We start from the raw sequence: 22,998 nt of genomic DNA, 5'->3' as shown, positions 1-22,998 counted from the left end.
CAACAGATACCCCTCCGTTGTGGTTGCACCTACGGTACGGCTATCTGTATCGCTGAGGCACGCAAGCCTCCCCACCAACGGCAATGTCTATGATTCATGGTGGGGCTCCTAGACTTAGAACTATTTAAACCTAACTATCCTAAGGACATCACACACATCTATGCCCGAGGCAGGATTCGAACCTGCGACCGTAGCAGTAGCGCGGTTCCGGACTGAAGCGCCTAGAACCGCTCGGCCACAACGGCAACCAGTAATCCTAACATTTGCTACATCATTGATGTAATGTACCAAAACTACTCACCAGTAGTTTTGATGGAGCGCATCTCTGCGTCCACTTTTTCAGCAAATGAGATATGTCGTGACGCTGGTGCAACTTACAGGGACGCCCTATTTAGCTCTATAAAAGTGTATGTGTTCGATGTATCATAGTTGACTGTTATAATTACAGATGGGATTCAACATCCCCAGAGCACAATAAGTGTCCCCAAGTCGAGCTGATGATACGCATTCGCTATTGCTGAAATATTGGAGATGATCTTTTACATTACTTTTAGTTCAGTTTCCATTTGCTATGCCTCTTATTTACTGTTGCACTTGTAATGTAAGTATGAACTGCTCAGGTAATTTCTCTTACGATTTTGTTGTCAGACTGCGTTCATACATTAACTGCATGGGTCATAACTTTTTCTACGATAGGGCGTATCTTTTCAAATCACGGCATGCTAGAATTTACTTATGAAATGTCACTGAACGCCTCCGTGTGAGGAAATGACTAAACGGGAATGGGAAATGTGAAGGCCATTTATCACAGGTCATTCGTTTATTCACAAAACAAATATTTTTTACTGCACAGATACCAAAAATACTAATAAAAAACAAATGATTCAGGTAATTATTCCAAAATTTCTTCCATTGAACCAACAGAAGATTAATCAGCCAATATAAAAAATAATATGCACCAATTTAGGAAGGACTAACAAGCAAATAGTACAATCAAGGACATCTCAGAGATACACATGGTGATGGACAAACAATGATAGCAATTATGTTAAAGATTGCAGTTCTAACATTTGGCTGACCAAAGGGGGGCTTAACATTAATGATCATAACTTACAAAAAGTGTAGTAGCATAAATTTATATCAGTCTGGAACCAACACAAATATCCAATAATTGATCCATCAGAAACCTCCTTGGGCATATTCAAGATGCTGACGTGGAAAAATACCATTTAAGAAACTGAGCATTACACAAATTAGAAACCAAATTTCAGACAAGGAAAGTTTTGTATCCCGCCTGGAAGGCGGCGCGTGGGTGTGCTCCTGAAAACTGAAAGGTTGGCCGAATGACGAAAGCTAGTAGGAGCAGGAAAAGGTGAAAATCTGTCGGTACTGCAGTGTGAATTATAGATGTTTACTATAGGCAAAAACAAGTTAATATATGGTTACATAACTTTGCAATGATGAGCAATGCCTTAGACCCGTCGTAAGTAGTGCAATGTCTCAATAGCGAGCCAACACCCTCTGAGGTTGAAGCGATGTTTCCAGGCCGTCTGCCGGCCGGAGTGGCCGTGCGGTTCTAGGCGGTACAGTCTGGAACCGAGCGACCGCTACGGTCGCAGGTTGGAATCCTGCCTTGGGCATGGATGTGTGTGATGTCCTTATGTTAGTTAGGTTTAATTAGTTCTAAGTTCTAGGCGACTGATGACCTCAGAAGTTAAGTCGCATTTGAACCATTTTTTTTCCAGGCCGTCTGCTCTTGATGAAATGAACTGAATCTGGAGCGGAGCCCGTAGAGCTCCGCAGCGCCGGCTAGGGGGAGCTGTCGTCGGTGTCTGTCGTAGTGCCAACTTAAGAACCTTCACCTACGCCGTGGCATCGTGACTTTCGATACCACAGAAAACGTGGAAGGGGCAGGTACGTCAAACCAGTTGTGAGTAAGATTTTTTACAATAACGCGCACTACTGGTTAAATTAACGCCCGACTTATATTAGACAGAAACTCAACTTATGAGGGATGCCGTAGGAAGCCACGAGGCCGCAACGTCTCAGAGGCTACGGTGATACGGGAAGCGGCGCGCCGCCCTCGCGCACATACACAGCCGACGCGGGCAGGCTAAGCCCGATGAACCGACGGGTAGCAGATAATACCCCGGGTAGCGCCTCCAAACGTTACCAACAGCTCGGAAGGCCGAGAGCAAAAAACCAAACATATAATTCATCCATAATAATAATAGAGCATATGAAAGTGCTCAGACGAAGACAAGGATCTCAATGTGCGCGTGGCTCAAGCCCCAACCAAACCTTATGTATAACTACAAGAATTCTATGGTAAAAATAACTAATGAGGTTAACAGCTTAATCTTACAATAAAATACACTCCTGGAAATGGAAAAAAGAACACATTGACACCGGTGTGTCAGACCCACCATACTTGCTCCGGACACTGCGAGAGGGCTATACAAGCAATGATCACACGCACGGCACAGCGGACACACCAGGAACCGCGGTGTTGCCCGTCGAATGGCGCTAGCTGCGCAGCATTTGTGCACCGCCGCCGTCAGTGTCAGCCAGTTTGCCGTGGCATACGGAGCTCCATCGCAGTCTTTAACACTGGTAGCATGCCGCGACAGCGTGGACGTGAACCGTATGTGCAGTTGACGGACTTTGAGCGAGGGCGTATAGTGGGCATGCGGGAGGCCGGGTGGACGTACCGCCGAATTGCTCAACACGTGGGGCGTGAGGTCTCCACAGTACATCAATGTTGTCGCCAGTGGTCGGCGGAAGGTGCACGTGCCCGTCGACCTGGGACCGGACCGCAGCGACGCACGGATGCACGCCAAGACCGTAGGATCCTACGCAGTGCCGTAGGGGACCGCACCGCCACTTCCCAGCAAATCAGGGACACTGTTGCTCCTGGGGTATCGGCGAGGACCATTCGCAACCGTCTCCATGAAGCTGGGCTACGGCCCCGCACACCGTTAGGCCGTCTTCCGCTCACGCCCCAACATCGTGCAGCCCGCCTCCAGTGGTGTCGCGACAGGCGTGAATGGAGGGACGAATGGAGACGTGTCGTCTTCAGCGATGAGAGTCGCTTCTGCCTTGGTGCCAATGATGGTCGTATGCGTGTTTGGCGCCGTGCAGGTGAGCGCCACAATCAGGACTGCATACGACCAAGGCACACAGGGCCAACACCCGGCATCATGGTGTGGGGAGCAATCTCCTACACTGGCCGTACACCACTGGTGATCGTCGAGGGGACACTGAATAGTGCACGGTACATCCAAACCATCATCGAACCCATCGTTCTACCATTCCTAGACCGGCAAGGGAACTTGCTGTTCCAACAGGACAATGCACGTCCGCATGTATCCCGTGCCACCCAACGTGCTCTAGAAGGTGTAAGTCAACTACCCTGGCCAGCAAGATCTCCGGATCTGTCCCCCATTGAGCATGTTTGGGATTGGATGAAGCGTCGTCTCACGCGGTCTGCACGTCCAGCACGAACGCTGGTCCAACTGAGGCGCCAGGTGGAAATGGCATGGCAAGCCGTTCCACAGGACTACATCCAGCATCTCTACGATCATCTCCATGGGAGAATAGCAGCCTGCATTGCTGCGAAACGTGGATATACACTGTACTAGTGCCGACATTGTGCATGCTCTGTTGCCTGTGTCTATGTGCCTGTGGTTCTGTCAGTGTGATCATGTGATGTATCTGACCCCAGGAATGTGTCAATAAAGTTTCCCCTTCCTGGGACAATGAATTCACGGTGTTCTTATTTCAATTTCCAGGAGTGTACAACTAGTTAATGTAATGATGAGAAAAGCACACGGTACTCAAATACATTAAAGCAAGTGGCTTGAAAGGTAACAGGCAAATCTTGAGGGCTAACACTCGAACAACTACAACAGTAATTATATTTAAAACAATAAATATTATTTTGCTTGAAAGGGCCAACCAGAGTTGTAGAACTTAATTACCCAAATAAGCAGCTAGCGTTTGCTTACTGTATCCGTAGGCAATTTTATGGTCGCTACATCAGGGAAACAACAGCTTCCAACCCAATAAGAATCTATTTTGACATAAGTGGTCACTAACACACGTGGAGGCCTAGAACATATGATCGTTAAATTCAGGCGCAACTGACATAGAAAGCAGGCACAGAACAAGTTGTAATTAAAAGAAATTTTAAAACACACAAATGTGGCACTCAGATAACTTCAAACAGAGGCAGCAAAGCGTGAATTTAGCACTTGAGAGGGAGTGATAGGGAACCACAGTCTATCCACCACAGCGTGAGCAACTTAAACATGGGAGCACACCCGTCAATCAAGTAACAAGTACCTTATCCACAAAAGGGCAGAACAGGCGGCACAAGAAAATGAATAGCACTCCAACACCCACGTAAGCAGCTATGCCTGGTCAAGGCAGGGTAAACCGGCTGCGTCGACATTGGGCCCAAGCTCTGACGTCGTTTTCAGCAGGATTGTGGAACATATGCTGTGATGCAGCATAATGAGCTACGTTGATGAGGACGGTCTACTGACATATAGTCAACATAGATTCAGAAAATATCGTTCTTGTAAAACACGGCTAGCTCTTGGTTCACAAGAAGTAATGAACACTATCGACAAAGGATCTCAAATTTAATACATAATTCTAGTTGTCCAGAAAGCGTTTGAAATCGTTCGTCAGAGGAGACTTCTAATGAAATTGCGTGCCTGTCGAATACTGCTTCAGTTGTGCGACTGGATTCGTGATTTCTTATCGGAGAGGTCGGAGTATGTCTTAATCGATGGAAAGTCATCGACTAATGTGCAAGTTTTATCTGGCGTTCTCCAAGGAAGAGTTATTGCCGCTCCGCTGTTCCTAATCTAAATAAACGATTTAGGAGGCAGTCTAAGCAGCACTCATAGATTGTTTGCAGATGATGCTAAGGTTTACGGTCTAGAAAAGATCGAAAGCAATTGCAAAATGATCCAGACACCGTATCTCTAAGGTGCGAAAAGTGGTAATTGTCTCTGAATAAGGAAACGTGAGAACTTAGCCACAGGAGTACGAAAAGAAGTTTATTAAATTTCGGTTAGGACTACACAATAAATCACACAAATCTAAAGGTTATAGATCGAACTAAATACCTAGAAAATATCTTACAAACAACTATAATGGGGACAATCACGTATATGATGTTGTGGGGAAAGAAAACCAAAGGCTGCGTTTTATTAGCAGAAGAATTGGAAGATGGAACAGGTCTGCTAAAGAGACTGTCTACACTACGTTTGTCTGTCCTCTTCTGTAGTAATGCTATGCGGTATGGAATCGTTACCAGATAGGATAGAAAATGACATTGAAAACGTCTAAAGACGGGCAGCTCGTTTTGTATTATCGCGAAATAGGGGAGAGCTAAGGATATGATAGAAAAGCAAGTTGGGATATCAATCATTAAAGCAAACGTATTGTTCGTTGCGGCGAGAACTTTTCGCAAAATTTCAGTCTACAACTTTCTCCTCCGAATGCGAAAATATTTTACTGTCGCCAGCCTACATAGGATGGAAAGATCATAGTAATAAAATAAGAGAAATCAGAACATCTACAGAAAAGTTCATTTTTCCCACGCGCTGTTAGAGAGTGGAAGTGTAGAGAAATAGCGTGAAATAGGATCGATGAATCCTCTGCCAGGCACTTAGGTATGAATTGCAAAGTAGTCATGTAGGTGTAGATGTAGATACATCAGTTTTCCAATATTACACCGAACAGTCCGTTTACAAGTTGTTGGACGTTGACAGTAACTCAGTAACAGCGCATTTTAGGGATCTTGATAATGGTGAGACACATTCAATGTACCGATAATTATTGTTGAAGAGTTTGCAGTCGCTATTAAGTATAGGCATAACAGAAAATATCGAACATGTTTAGAGGCGGCTGCTGAGATCGTGGCATGTCGGCCTTCCCCTTACGAAAGTGTTTCAAAATGTTAAGAAACTTCAGTGGCAAACGTTGTAGAAAGTAGGACGAGTTACCCCTTTGGATGAATTTAGTGAATCGGTATTCGAAAAAGACTGCTCGGCCATTATATTCTTCCACTGCCGTGTCTCTCACGTTGGGACCGTTAAGTATATCGTAAAATAGATACGGGCATATAAGATGTCATTTTACCCTCGCCCAATACGCAGATGGATTAAGACAGGAAGCTGGTAATTTGGCACTAACTACCCTCTCCGAGTACAGTGTACAGTGGCTTACGGAGTGTACAGGGTGGTCCATTGATCGTGACCGGGCCAAATATCTCACGAAATAAGCGTCAAACGAAAAAAACTACAAACAACGAAACGTGTCTAGCTTGAAAGGGGCCAGATGGCGCTATGCTTGGACCACTAGATGGCGCTGCCATAGGTCAAATAGATATCAACTGTTTTTTTTAATAGGAACCCCACATTTTTATTACATATTCGTGTAGTACGTAAAGAAATACGAATTTTAGTTGGACCACTTTTGTCGCTTTGTGATAGATGGCGCTGTAATAGTCATAAACATATGGCTCACAATTTTAGACGAACAGTTGGTAACAGGTAGGTTTCCTAATTAAAATACAGAACTTGGGTACGTTTGAACATTTTATTTCGGTTGTTCGAATGTGATACATGTACCTTTGTGAACTTATCATTTCTGAGAACGAATGCTGTTACAGGGTGATTACCAGTAAGTACCACATTAATGCAATAAATGCTGAAAATGATGTCCATCAACCTCAACGCATTGACAGTGCGATGACGCATGTTGTCAGGCGTTGTCGGTGGATCACGATAGCAAATATCCTTCAACTTTCCCCATAGAAAGAAATCCGGAGACGTCAGATCCGGTGAACCTGCGGGCCATGGTATGGTGCTTCGACGACCAATTCACCTGTCATGATATTTGCTATTCAATACCGCTTCAACCGCATCGGTAGAACATTACGTACGAAATCAGCATACATTGCACCATTTAGATTGCCATCGATAAAATGCGGGCCAATTATCTTTCCTGCCATAATGCCGCACCTTACATTAACCCGCCATGGTCGCTGATGTTCTACTTGTCCCAACCATCGTGGATTTTCCGTTGCCCAATAGTGCATATTATGCCGGTTTACGTTACCGCTGTTGGTGAATGACGCTTCGTCGCTAAATAGAACGCGTGCAAAAAATCTGTCATCGTCCCGTAATTCCTCTGGTGCCCAGTAGCAGAACTGTCGTCGCCATGCAATTCCTGGTGCATAGAAATATGGTACGGGTGCAATCGATGTTGATGGAGCATTCTCAACAGCGACGTTTTTGAGATTCCCGATTCTCGCGCAGTTTGTCTGCTACTGATGTACGGATTAGCTGCGACAGCAGATAAAACACCTACTTGGACATCATCATCTGTTGCAGGTCGTGGTTGACGTTTTACATGTGGCTGAACACTTCCTGTTTCCTCAAATAACGTAACTATCCGGCGAACGGTCCGTACACTTGGATGATGTTGTCCAGGATACCGAGCAGCATACATAGCACACTCCCGTTGGGCATTTTGATCACAATAGCCATACATCAACACGATACCGACCTTTTCTGCAATTGGTAAACGGTCCATTTTAACACGGGTAGTGTATCACGAAGCAAATTTGTCCTCACTGGCGGAATATTACGTGACACCACGTACTTATACGTTTGTTACTATTACACCGCCACCTATCACAAAGCGAAAAAAGTGATCCAACTAAAACATTTATATTTCTTTACGTACTTCACGAATATGTAATAAAAATGGGGATTCCTATTTAAAAAAAAAAACGCACTTGATATCCGTTTGGCCGGCCTTGGTAGCCGAGCGGTTCTAGGCGCTACAGTCTGGAACCGCGCGACCGCTACGGTCGCAGGTTCGAATCCTGCCTCGGGCATGGATGTGTGTGATGTCCTTAGGTTAGTTAGGTTTAAGTAGTTCTAAATTCTAGATTTAGATTAGATTAGATTAGTTTTTCGTTCTATAGATCCGTGTTGAGGAGATCCTCGTGAATGTGGAACATGTCACTTTTTTTTTTTTAAGCTGAAATAACAATACTAATAGTATGAATATATACAATACATCATTTGTTTCTATTAAAAATTTCGTCAATGGAATAGAAGGAGTTGGCCACTAGTAAGTCTTTCAGGCTCCTTTTAAACTGATCTTTATTTGTAACTAAATTTTTCATGTTTGCTGGCAAATTATTGAAAATGAGTGTTCCTGAGTAGTGGACCCCTTTTTGAACTAAAGTAAGTGCTTTTAAGTCCTTGTGCAGATCATTTTTGTTCCTGGTATTGTATGTATGAACTGAGCTGTTTGTTGGAAAAAGAGATATATTATTTAGGACAAATTTCATTAAGGAGTAAATATACTGAGAGGCATTAGTTAGTATACCCAGTTCTTTGAAGAGCTTTCTACAGGACTAGGGGACTGATGACCTCAGACGTTAAGTCCCATACTGCTTAGAGCCATTTGAACCATTTTATCCGTTTGACCTATGGCAGCGGCATCTAGCGGTCCGACCATAGCGCCATCTGGTTTCCCCGTTCAAGTTAGACGAATTTCGTTCTTTGTAGTTTTTTCGTTTGATGCTTATTTCGTGAGATATTTGTCCCAGTCACTATCAATAGACCACTCTGTATATGTAGACGTAGAAAACAACCTTTTTATATGTCTCACCGATACAAACGTATATCTTACGGACCAGCAGAGACTTGAAACAAATACTGAAGAAACACAGCAACATGGGGACGGCGAGCAGTGTTGAGAGACTGTGGTGTGACTCAGCAGACGAGGCGACTGGCGCCGTTAGAGAGGAAGGTGCTCGCTGCTTAGACAATGAGGAGGCCGGGGTTCCGGACAGGCGTGTCCCTCGCAGTTCTCGGAACTGTGGACGGCGCGCCATGACCTGTGTCCTCTGTCCTGTGTTCTGGGACCTGCGTCTCGCTTCCCGTCCAGCCTGGCTGGTTCAACACACACCCTGCCACGCGCACGTACAGTTTGCCCGGAGAGTCAGAGCGGCATCCGAGATCTCATGCAGCTCACGACGCCAAAGGTGTTTACGTCGGCCAAACAAAATTTACGAGTTAAGTGATCGAGACTCTCCAGACACTGGTAACTGTTCTCTCCAAAGACCCGTACTGCACTGTAAAATAACTTTGTCAACAATTTTCAATGTTTCCAGAATGAGATTTTCCCACTGCAGCGGAGTGTACGCTGGCAGATTAAAACTGTGTGCCTGACCGAGACTCAAACTCGGGACCTTTGCCTTTCGCAGGCTAGTGCTCTACCATCTGAGCCACCGAAGCACGACTCACGCCCGGTCCTCACAGCTTTACTTCTGCCAGTATCTCGTCTCCTACCTTCCAAACTTTACAGAAGCTCTCCTGCCTACACTTGCCCGCGAAAGGCAAAGGTCCCGAGTGCGAGTCTCGGTCGGGCACACAGTTTTAATCTGCCAGGAAGTTTCAATTTTTAATGTGCTGTTTTGTCTAAAACTGACATGGTGAGACCGTGACCGTGTCCAATTAATGTAGGTTGATTCTTACAAAGAAGAAGACAGCAACCAGCCACTATTAATACTGCTATTTATTTAAGTAAATAGCGCCGTAACCGGTTTCGAACTGATAAGTTCATCATCATACGGCTGTTCACAAGATTTTACAAAAATGGCTCTGAGCACTATGAGACTTAACATCTATGGTCATCAGTCCCAAGATTTTACAACATGATGTTAATGTAATTGCTACTGTCATATTATTAATTTTATCTCACCTCCATGTTGCTCCCTATATATAGCACAGTATTTACATAATGCCATATACGTTTCATTCACACAAGCTGGTTACTTCATCTGTCAACTTCATCTGTAATATTACATACTCATAATGTAAGGTTTATCTTCGTGTTTTAATTTCATTATGCTATGTCTGTTCTTTAAAAACAGTCATACTGTGAAATCCAAGCAATCCGTAAATTGTAATATCTCTGAGAGAGAACATCTCTGGCACTGTTGTATTTGGTAAACTGCAATATTTGTATCAACTTCACATGTGGCAAATACTTTTTGATGTGTGTGTGTATGTGTGTGTGTGGTCCTTCTCTCAATATGGTGATGTGCAAACCATATGCACTACTGGCCACTGCACACTGCACGAAGATGACGATCTACAAACGCGAAATTTAACCGACAGGAAGACGATGCTGTGTTATACAAATGATTAGCTTTTCAGAGCAATCGCACAAGGTGGGCGTCGGTGGCTACACCTACGACGTGCTGACATGAGGAAAGTTTCCGAACGATTCCTCATACACAAACAGAAGTTGACCGGTGTTGCCTGGTGAAACGTTGTTGTGATGCCTCGTGTACGGAGGAGAAATGCGTAACATCACGTTTCCCACTTTGATAAAAGTTGGATTGTAGCCTATCGAGATTGCAGTTTAACGTATCGTGACATTGCTGCTCGCGTTGGTCGAGATACAATGACTGTTAGAAGAACATGGAATCGGTAGATTCAGGAGGGTAATACGGAACGCCGTGCTGGATCTCAACGACCTCGTATCACTAGCAGTCGAGATGACAGGCATCTTATCCTCATGACTGTAACGGATCGAGCAGCCACGTCTCGATCCCTGAGTCAACAGATCGGGACGTTTGCAAGACAACAACCATCTGTACGAACAGTTCGACGACGTTTGCAGCAGCATGGACTATCAGCTCTGAGGCCATGTCTGCGGTTACCCCTGACGCTGCATTACAGACAGGGGGGCCTGCGATGGTGTACTGAACGACGAACCTGGGTGCACGAATGTCAAAACGTCATTTTTCCGGATGAATCCAGGTTCTGTTTACAGCATCATGATGGTCGCATCCGTGTTTGGTGGCATCGCGGTGAACGCACATTGGAAGCCTGTATTCGTCATCTCCATACTGGCATATGACCCGGCGTAATGGTAAGGGTGCCAGCAGGATAATGCGCGACTGCATGTTGCAGGTCCTGTACGGGCCTTTCTGGATACAGAAAATGTTCGATTGCTGCCCTGGCTAGCACATTCTCCAAATCTCTCACCAATTGAAAACGTCTGGTCAATGGTGGCCGAGCAACTGGCTCGTCACAATACGCCAGTCACTACTCTTGATGAAGTGTGGTATCGTGTTGAAGCTGCATGGGCAGCTGTACCTGAACACGCCATCCAAGCTCTGTTTGGCTCAATGCCCAGGTGTATATCAAGGCCGTTATTACGGCCAGAGGTGGTTGTTCTGGGTACTGATTTCTCAGGATCTATGTACCCAAATTGCATGGAAATGTAATCACACGTCAGTTCTAGTATAATATATTTGTCCAATGAATACCCGTTAATCATCTGCATTTCTTCTTGGTGTAGCAATTTCAATGGCCAGTAGTGTAAGTGCTGCATATATTTTGGAATATTTGAAAAATACAATCCTGCACATTCGCAACAAAATCGCGTGGAATTTTCGATGTAAGTACCATAACCACTTAACCTCACATATTTGTTTACTATATATTTCATCGTTTGGAGGTTAGTTATGTTCACATAGGGCGCTTCTAACACTATTTTCTACCGCAGGACTCCAACACACCAAGAATATTTCGCCACAGTGGAAGAATAAAAATCGAAAACTGACGATTATGTAAAGTATATCTTGCAAAATCTTGTGAACAGCCTTCTGATGATGAACTTGTCAGTTCTAAACCGGTTACGGCGATATTTACTTAAATAAATAGCAGTATTAATAGCGGCTGGTTGCTGTCTTCTTCTTTGTAAGAATCAACCTACATTCATTTTTCATGTAAATAACCTGAGGTTTGCTGATGGGCTCGAAATGAGCTATGATAAAACCAAGATCGTGATGAGTGAATGGGCAACGGAGGGAAATATGTCTGTTGGAACTACGCAACTGCAAAGGGTCACAAAATATGTCTATATGGATAGACTTGTAAATATGAAAAGAAGTCTAATATTAGGAATACTTAATCATATTAAATTAGGCTGCGAAATTTATGGAAGATACTCTTTACTTCTGATAAGATATCGGCAGAAAGACGAAGGAAACAGTTTTTAATTACTGTGTAATGCCAGTAATGACGTATGTCTGTGAGAAATGGACAGTAAATTAATTCATTGTTAGCGAACTAATAAGTGACCCAATGAGGAATGGAAAGATCACTCACTCTGCAAAGGATAATGCTTGCAAATAACTCATGGGTCCCGTCTAAGAATGTGCCGGTAGCTGAAGAGTGTGAGACCAGTACCAAGTACTACTAACAGGGGATATTGAACGTATACAGGGAAGATTGACACGGATGGTCACAAATTTGTTTCCCTTGCGAGAGAGCGTCACGAAATTGTTGAAAAATCCGAACTGAGGGACCTATGAGGATACACGACAATATTGTCTCTCAAAATCCTACTTTTTAGAAAGACAGAAGGAGAGCAGTTGACGTCAGACGGACAACAAGGGTCAGTGACTTACTGGAAAGAGTGAATATCATGAAACGGCTGTAGGAGGTCGTGACACTTTAAGAAAAGATGACAGGTAATCGACGCGGGTACTTGACTGGAGCCGAATTTACTGAAAAAGACGAAGGGGAAGACCAGCGGACAGATGGGCAGAGACTTAAGAATGACAGCCTTGTTGAACTGACAACAGGAAGCTCTAGATCATCACAAATGGAAGAACCTGCTGGGGTCCTATGTCGGACTCCGACTGAAGGAGACTACATCACCAAGTGATTGAATTGGCTGATGATGATGACGATGATGATATCAGCTCAAATACCTGGGTGTAACACTCTGTATTGATGTAACATGGATCTCACATAGCCTCAGTCGTAGGTAAGGCAGCTGGCAGACTTTGGTTCATCAGCAGGATACTGGGAAAAACAGTCACTCTGCAAAGGAGAATGCTTGGCAAATAACTCATGGGTCCCGTCTGAGAAGGTGCCGGTGGCTGAAGAGTGAGACCAGTACCAAGTACGACTAACAGGGGATATTGAACGTATAAAAGGAAGATTGACACGCATGGTCACAGATTTGTTTGACTTACTCGAGAGCGTCACGAAATTGTTGAAAAATCTGAACTGACAGACCTATGAGGATATACGACAATATTATCTCACGAAATCCTACTTTCGAGAAAATGTATTTCTTCACCTCCCTACATGTCTCTCCCTCAAAGGTCGTGAAGACGAGATTAGACTCTTTACCCAGCGCACACAGGCATTAACCCAGCTCTTCTTCGCGCACTCTATCCGCAGATGGAACAGGAAGATACCCTAACGTGTGGTACCGTCCACCAAGCTCTTCACATTGCTTTGCAGAGCATGTGTGTAGTTGTAGATGAGTATTTGGCAGTTTGCGTGGGTCCTTTATAAAAACTGGAGTGTGGTCATAGCTTCTATGTGAGATTTGTCAAAGACCGTTGACGGTGTGGTATGGGCTTGAGACGGAAGCTTTTGAGGGATGTGTCCCACATTTGACCTTACTTTGCAATCTAATTTACTTTATTGTAATGTTCACATTGGTCGACTGGGATCATATAAAAATTTCTCTTTCTACATTTACCTAGTTGTTTCCTTTATTTTCTTCTCCCCATGTTGTCTCTTTCTTTCGTCTATCCACGTTGTTCCTACATTTCTTTTTTTAAATTTTCCTATCTTGGTAGCCTTCTAAATAGGTTTCTCACTTTAACAAAACAGCTAAATCCTGTGGGACAATATAATTATGAAGTGTTCTGCCATCTCTACCATAGGATCTGTGACTGTGTATCTCCAGTGTTATGTAAACCGTGCAGAACATCCCAAAATCTACTTATCTCCTATGTCTCTCACGTCAGAGGTATGACGTAAACTAATGTATAGTGCTATCTGTCACAGCCGTAAGCATTTCATTACGAGAACAGCTAGAAAGTACACAATTCAAAAAATGTACTAAAAAGACAGAAAACACTATACGTGCCAGTAACTGAGAGCACTTTTGAATTTTAATCTTGCCTTTTATTTCCTTTACTTTTTTTCTCACTAGATCCAAATGGGAATGGAGATTTATGAGCAGATTTTTTCGCGTATCCTCTAAAGCAGTACATGTTCTCGAACTCATCATTTTTGATAAGTATAAGGTTTCTAATTTATTTTTGGTATTAAAGGAATGTGATGTAAGCTCCATTTTGTCGTTCGACGTGTCATACCACATATTTGTACACTGGACGTTCTTCAAACACTACTCTTCAATAGTCAACACGTCACACGACGGAGGTTCTGATCATAAGCACTTTGGCAGCCAGTGGCATTGTCGTCCCCGTTGCGTTCTGTGAGAAGTGTGTGAGTGAATCGTGCGTCACATTACTTAGCGCCTGGAAAAATAGATTGTAGAGCATAGAGATGTTGGATTTTGAAAATATGACTTTGTAACTATTAAATTGAGAAGTATGAAGATTAACAGGTAATGCTGTCGCTGCATTGCTTGCCCGCACGTGATTTGGGATCTGTTTGAAAAACGGGAAGTCATAGTGGGATTTTTCTTTATTGGTTTTGGTTAGTTAGTTTCATTGTTCAGACGTATGTAAAGTTATCTGTTCACATGGCTTGGACTGAGAAGTTTTAGATTTATCACTTCTTCACCATTTCAATCATTAATTTCATAGCAGAGCCGTATATGTAATAAGAAATAAGTTTCGTAAAGATGGGAGTGATTGTTAAGGAAGGTATCAGTATTTAAATATAGTTTTTGAATGCTAGTGTCTTTTACATCACTTAATAAATACAGTATCCTCCACTACCGATTCAAGACAATTTGGTTTTGAATGTGTGTGTCGCGCATTCAACTCTGCGGAACACTGAGGCTAAGACTAAAGCGTGACCTGCTTAGAATACATGATGTCCGTTCACTGCACTGTGTAAGGCTTTCCTTTCCATTAGCTGGTTTGCTACTGCACTTTGTATGTTCATCAGTCTCGAGCAACACAGAGTGTTCGTTGCCACAGGCAAGCCGTCAAATTTACACCGAGCAGCCAAAACTTAATGACTACTTCCCGCCGCGGCGTTCCATACCGCCTGGTTGTGTTGCAGGAACGGGACGCCATAAGAAAAGTATGTAAACGGAGCGGGACACGGACGGGGATCACCCTACGTAAGATATGGGCTGCAAATGGAGACATCCACTGAGATAAGCGACTTTGACAAAGGGAAGACTATTATTACTCAGAGTCTATGAACGAGTATCTCGAAAACGGCGAAGCTGGTCGAATGTCCGCGTGCTACTGTTGTGAGCGTCTATGGAAAGAGAGAGAAAGACAGTGAAACTACCACTAGGCGCTAAATGGTTGGGCGTCGACGACTCTTCACAGAATATGGGTTTCTGAGGCTATTCTGATCTGTAAAGTAGGACTGATGGTGACCTGTGGCATCTCTGCCAAAAACAGCATAAGGCTGGAGCAAGCACGACTGTTTCGCAGCACACCGTTCATCGTACGTTGTTGAACATGGAGCCGCGCAGCAGACAACCCCTACGTCTTCTCATGGTGACCATACGACATCGTCAGTTGCTGTTACAGTGAGCATGGGACCATCTGGATTCGACTGTCGATCAATGAAAACGTGTCGCCTCTCTGGGCGAATCACATTTTTGCTGCACTAGGTCGATGATGGTCCTTACAAACGCTGTCATCGAGATGAACGGCGGCTCGAAACGTGCAGCGCGCCAGAGACACACGCTATGGGAGCAATGTTATTCTGTGGGAGAGATTCTCCTGCGCAGGCATAGGAACTGTGGTAGTAATCGAAGACACGCTACAGTTGCTAACCACATGCGTCTCTTCATGCTTGATGTCTACCCGGGCAGCGATATCATCTTTCAGCAGTATAACTGTCCATGTGTCGGAGCCAGAATCGTGCTACAATGGTTTGAGGAGCGTTATAGTGAACTCACGTTGATGACTCGGCAACCAGATTCGCCCAGTCTAAATACTATGGAACCCATATGTGTCACTATCGGGCGCCTTCACAGCGTACGCATATGAAGGACCCGTCATTTACACGAATTACAAGATATGTGCTTAGACATATAATGCCACATACCTCCACAAATCTATCAACAAACTGTCGGATCCCTGGGACGCTGAATCAGTGATGTATTTTGTTCCAAATGCGGAAAAACAAATTATTAAGCCGGTAATCATAATGCTTTGGCTCATCAGTGTATTAGTGCCAGTTTAAACAACGAATTCATTCACAGTTACGTATTGCATCAAAATTAACATCAGTTTCGTCTCAGGTAAAGTTGAGTTTAAATTACATTTCTTGCCAGACAGTTTCATTCTTACAGAGTAGTGTTACATTCTCGGATGTATCCCTTAGAGTTTGGAATTTTGTTTAGTTAGTTGCTAATGTAGAGTCGCAGGGCATATTTTGGGAAACGTTTTTGGTTCTTTTTTTTCAAAAATCTTGTAATTTCATGAACAGTTTTGTTACTGTAAGGTTTGCATACTGAAACTGCAAGTTTCATACTTTGACGTCATACGATGTAGCACTGTTCATTGCACTCCACAATACAGAATTGCAAAGAACAGATTCTTTAGCTTAAGGTTTTAGGTTTTCCATTTATTTTGACAAAGGCTTACTCAAATACACCTACACAGTTTCAGATACTTTGGTGACTTATTTTATCGGATAGCGTTTACATAATGACACCATTTGCATTGTTCAGCATTACAACAAGCAAACTTCCACGAAGTTGCAAAGAATACAAAACCAGCTCAGTTCAGTAGAGTAAGAGTTGACAATATTCAACTAAACTTATTATTTATTTTTATATGAAGATAAGTTACATAAGATCACCAACGTGTAATCGGTCTCCATGGTTATTTACAGTAAATACAAATGTCTTTCACTCCCCATTTTATCCAGTGTTTCCAAATACTGCTTCTACAGTCATTTGTAAACCTTTCTGGCACATTGGCAATGGTCTGTTCTCGTTCAAGTAGCGATACATAGGTTTCCTTTGTGGCAACTGTTTTTGCCAAATGCTCCAGTTTTCTTTTTTTTTTTTTTACTTTTTTTGGTACCTTGATCTTTCGCATTTCCAGTTTTTCACATTAATTACATTTAACGATGTAATTTATTTAATAGAGACCTACTAAATTTTCTCGATATGTTGCTCATTTTTCTTAAGGCCTATGGAATAACATTATTTACGGGAACGGTAACAGTGTATGATATTTTTCTTTTTTAGATTTGTGGAATAACAAGACGCAAAGCGGCCGGTCCACTACATGTGAATACAATGAAACAGTCACCGAGCTAGGAAGCGCAGTGCTGAGAACACTGGACTCGCATTCAGAAGGACTACAGTTCCAACCCTCGTCCGACCACTCTGACTTAGGTTTCCCGTTCAAATTGGTTCAAATGGATCTGAGCACTATGGGACTTAACATCTGAGGTCATCAGTCCCCTAGAACTTAGAACTACTTAAACCTAACTAACCTAAGGACATCACACACATCCATACCGGAGGCAGGATTCGAACCTGCGACCGTAGCGGTCACGCGGTTCCAGACTGAAGCGCCTAGGTTTCCCGTGCTTTTCCCTAAACCGCTTCAGGCAAATGCCAGAATGATTCCTTTGAAAGGGCACTGCCGAAGTGCTTCTCCATCCTTCCCTAATCCGATGGGACCGATGACCTCGCTGTTAGACCACTCCCCCAAATCAACAAACCAACCAACCATTCCCTTTTCTAAGTAGATCCAAATAGGAATGGAGGCTTAAATCCCTCAAATCCACCTTTTTCTGCCAGTACCTCAGTGTCTGACTATATTCCATTACTGTCTACAGCAAATGCAGATATTCTGTGTTCCCCTTTCATATCATGATGTTTTCCATATTCTGTGTGTAAATGTATTTGCGATAGTTAATAAAGTATTTTTATAACAATATTTGTTTTCTTATTCATTACCCTACCCCATGTGCGCCTTCGTAGTTGGGTGGTCAGCGCAGTTGACTACCTGGTGTACATCCCATGTACGATTCTCGGTACTGCCAGAGATTTTTCCTTGATTGGAGGACTGGTGGAGGGTGCACACAGATTAGTAACGCCAACTGATCAGCTACTCGACCGATTAGTAGCGGTTAAAAGCTCAAGAATATAGACAGTGACTGGGACAGTAGGGTATCACCACATGTCCGCCATAGCATCATTGGCAGAAGATGACACGGCGGCCGCTGAAGCCTAATTGCCCAGTCTAGGACCAGAACGCAACGCTTTACCTTACTAGCTGGTGTGCCTTGGTTTTTTTAGCCGTGTAGCGCACTGCACGTGTCTCTGCTGACTTCAACTGTCTTAAATACAGAAGCTTTATATTTAGTCATTCATGTAAAACCTCGCCCCATTATCACCTAACAAAGGTGGCACATTTTGGTGATAACACAGAGTATTGATAAAGTGTAGCTATTTTTTTAAATTTTTTGCTTCGATTCTCTTCTGCTTCGCTTTTGCCAAAGTCCATATTTCAATACCATTCAATATTGTGCTCCAAATGTACATTGTCGGAAATTTCTTCCTCACATTAACGCCAATATTTGACATTGGTACACATCTGTTGGTCATGAATGCACTTTTTCTCAGTGCTAGTTTGCTTTTGATGTCCTCCTTGCTCCGTCTGTCATTGATTATTTTACTGCCTGGGTAGTAGAATTTCTTAACTTCATCTACTTCGTGACCACCAGTCCTCATGTTAAGTTTTTCGCTGTTCTCATTTCTACAACTTCTCATTGCATTCGTGTTTCTTCGCTTTACTCTCAGTCCATATTCTGTACTCATTAGACTGTTCATTCCATTCAGCAGATCCCGTAATTCTTCTTCACTTTCGCTCAGGGTAGCAATATCATCAGCGAATCGTATCATTGATATCCTTTCACCATGAATTTTAATCCCAGTTCTGAACCTTTCTTTTATATCCAGCATTGCTTCTTCGATGAATAGATGAACAGTAGGGCCGAAAATCTTCTTCCCTCTCTTACACCCTTTTTAATCCTTGCACGTCTTTTTTAGTCTAGAAATCCAAGATGTATGTAACAACTAGAATTAATATTTGAGGACCTGACTTATCCAATTGTAAACTCCTAGCCCAGTAGTACTTACGATTCAATAGGCATCACATCCACTGACGTTTTCCATCACGTGTCTCACAACTATACAATTCTCGTACGTTTTGATAGTGCAGTTTTGATAGAACATCTTAGGGTTTTGTAATAGAATGTTATATCCTTTACAAATTACAAATGCGTCATTGTATATTGCGTGGAAACTGCATAGCAATGGAAATAATTTAAAAAAAAGGCAGCGTCACCCTCTTTCTTTAAAAATGCGGTCACTGAAAAAATTAAATGATCGTGTGGAGTTGTCGGTCGGGAGGCTCCGTCCGCGGAAAGTCGGCCACCGGGTGCAAGTCTCATTTAAGGTGACGCCACATTGGGCGACTTTCGCGTCGGTGATGATGAGATAATGATGAGGACAACAGTCCACAGGTGGAGAAAATCTCCAACCCGATCGGGAAACGGACCCGGGACCGCTCCATGGTAGGCAAGAACGTTATCACTCAGCTAAGCAGGCAGACTAATGCGGTCATTACTGCTTTTATAAGCAAGGAAATGAGTAGGAGGTAACAATCCTCTGGAAATAATAAATTGGACTTGGATTTCTTCCATTCTTGTAGCTGCTACAGGAAAGACATCCTACAGTACAGCCCTCAAATGTGCTACATAGTCTAAAACACGGATGTGTAATCTAAAAACTACACACAACAATCGTTTTGTAACGAGTGTGCAGTCCAGGTGGCCTTTGCCAGTCAGCCAATGATTCCTATATGGGAGAGAAACGTTTTGTAGTACTTTGTAATCAGACGTGTATTTTTTTTTTCGTTCTGGATGTATCGGCATTCATTTCCTGATTGTTTACCCTCCATTTTTCTTATCGACTGCCAGGTGGTGTGCATGTGTGCATTGTGTTTATGGAGCTGTGGTATAAAATTTTTTTGTAGTTTAACCGTTTCTTTCCTTGTTATGATAGCTGTCTACATATTCAGTGAGAGGCTGAAGCCGAGACAGTTTTCTACCTAATGGCATGGTAGTGCTAGATTATGACAGGATTGTAAGAGAAGCACTCAGAATATTAAGCTACTCCATCTCAAAAAGCGACATTTAAAATGCACAGAATACCATTTACAATGCAGAGATGGAAAACAAGCCCAGGAATTTCGTATGCCATGTCACAAGCCACGAAAAACTATTCTGATGTCAACTTTGGATATACAGGAGCAGGACCCCCCCCCCCCACACACAATATATATATATATATATATATATATATATATATATATATATAAAATGTGATATGAGCGTGACGATCTATACAAAGTGAGCTAAAGTGTGGTGCGCAAAATTGCATCTGTCGCTGTGGGATGCGGGGAGAGGGGACCTGCTGCCAGCTGCTGGGATATATTGTGCAATGGACTGGTTCAGGTGGGGGGGGGGGGGGGGGAATTGGGGATAAAGGTATAATGGGGAGGAGGTTACATCAGTTCACACCTCATAGTGTGGGATGCATGAGGTTCTGGACCTTGGTGTGGCAGTAATTCTCTCAGCTGAAGGTGTGTGGGGACATATAAGTACATGGCCTTCACACCTGGTAGCAAGTGACACCTGAATGCATCATACATGACATCTCTAGTGTCAACCGCTTGAATGGTGATATGCTGTGTGACTGAACCTACCGCCTACAGTAGTTTGCTAAAACTGAGCATCTCTGCTTCAGCAATAATTAAATAACTTGGAGGCAATTGTAATTGTCAAACAAAGTGCCAATGGCTGTCGGCGTAATCTGTTTACACATCTCCATGGTGCAACTGTCCCATAATAAGAGTGTACTTTGTTTTTAAAAAAACCATGGAATACTTCCTTTAAAGAAGGTCTCTCACATATACAAGTGGTATTTTTTATTCTTGTTCAAATAATGAATCGCTTTTGACATCCTACAGGTGTGTATCATGTAATAGTAAATCATAATATCAGTGAAAGATGTGTTTCCTCCTGGGAACTGGGGAAGGTGAGTAGAATCTTTTAGAGCCTTGAAAGTGGCCATCTTTTTACCAATCACCATCTTGCCCACCACGTTTGATTGTGATGTCAGTTTGGCCGCCATCTTTTGACCTTGAGGGAACCAGTAATATAAATCTCCTCGAATTTCATAGTAAAACAATTGGCCTAGAGAGGTGGAGGGAGGGGAAGGCAAGTCATAAATCAAGGGATGGTGAAGGGGAGGGAGTGACTGGGTAATAAATTATCCCAGCAGTGATCACCAGTAATAAATTGTCCTAAATAGGTAATAAATTATATCAAGTGCTGTAAGATAGTGGGGGACTTTTCATAAATCAAGGGGAGAGGATGGGGAAAGGAGAGACGGGTTATAAATTGCTTTCGGATTGGTACAGTATCTGTACTGTCATAATGTGACATGTAGGATCACAGGTTAAAGTCTAAAAATGAAGTGGCCACTTTCAGAGTGCACGTTGCCTCCTGCAGTACATGGAATGGATTCTCTGTCGTGGGTTCCGTTTGATGGAGCAGCTGGTGCGCAAGTTACGTGTACTACTACAGGACTCATCATGCTAGCAGGCATTGCAGCCTTTGTACAGCCCGGTAAGTAGACCATTCCACTGCATTCACTCAGCGAGGCAGAGGCTGGGTAATAAACAACTTATTTTCCGCACCAAAGAGTGAACGTCGTCGAATACTGTGGTTGCTATAGAACTCAAGGCTGTCAAAGATTATCACGCCAGGTCTGCACATCCGATTCATGTACCGGCGAAGATTCTAGCTTCCCTAACATGCAGCGGCTGAACTCATAGTGATGATGATCAGACTCCGTGAAGCCATAACCGTAGCTTGGCTGCCAGGTATTAATCGTCAGAACGAACTAATTGATGATGAATTTAAAGCCATAAAGCACAGTTCTAAAAAAGTTCCAAATGGTTATTTAATTAAAAGTACCTGAAAGACGCCTTTGCAACAACTAGAAAGTGGGTATTTATACTTGTGTATCCTTTAATAGCTGCAAACACAGATTTAAGATGTCTTTAATAATCGCAAAGCAAACCATGGTCATTCAGATGAACAAATTAAGTTATTTCAAAATTTAAAATTATAAATGCACGACTTGATGAATGAGAGTGTAATTTTTCTATTCCGAATAACCATTTGGAAGAGATATAGCTATTAGAGCAGTAAGAAACCATTCTTTCTCGTGTGTAAAGTGTCATCGTTTCAGTCAGATATATTATTAGTCACCCATAGAATCTGAGCATAATGTACCAGAGCAGAAGGTGTGCTATGAATTGCACCCAATAACAGAAAGAAAACATCAGAAAACTACTGAATACCAACAGGAATTAGAAAAGTTGGCATAATGTCAAGGCTCAAAAGTTACTGGTGTTCTGTGCTGCCAGCCTACTGCTGCAATGACTTGTAGGGCATCTGTGAGTGACAATACAGCTCATAACACTAGGTCATGTTTTTATGCGAGGGTTCCACTTTCTCCTACTGCAAACAAAAAATGGTTCAAATGGCTCTGAGCACTATGGGACTTAACAGAGGAGGTCATCAGTCCCCTAGAATTTAGAACTACTTAAACCTAACTAACCTAAGGACTTCACACACATCCATGCCCGATGCAGGATTCGAACCTGCGCCCGTAGCAGTCGCGCGGTTCCGGACTGTAGCGCCTAGAACCGCTTGGCCACCGCGGCCGGCTACTGCAAACATAAGTCATCTGTTACTTCTTGACTCATTAGCTACTATGATTTCCACTTGAGAAAAGCTGCGATCTTCTGTATCACAGGTTTCATGGCATTCTCTTTTGAATGGTTTTCCCCTACATCAGGGCTAGCCGTGGCGTGGC

This window comes from Schistocerca serialis, chromosome 5 (assembly GCF_023864345.2).
Source record: "Schistocerca serialis cubense isolate TAMUIC-IGC-003099 chromosome 5, iqSchSeri2.2, whole genome shotgun sequence".
NCBI lineage: Eukaryota > Metazoa > Arthropoda > Insecta > Orthoptera > Acrididae > Schistocerca > Schistocerca serialis.
The sequence above is the reverse complement of the archived record's forward strand: the minus strand, read 5'-3'. Positions refer to the sequence as shown.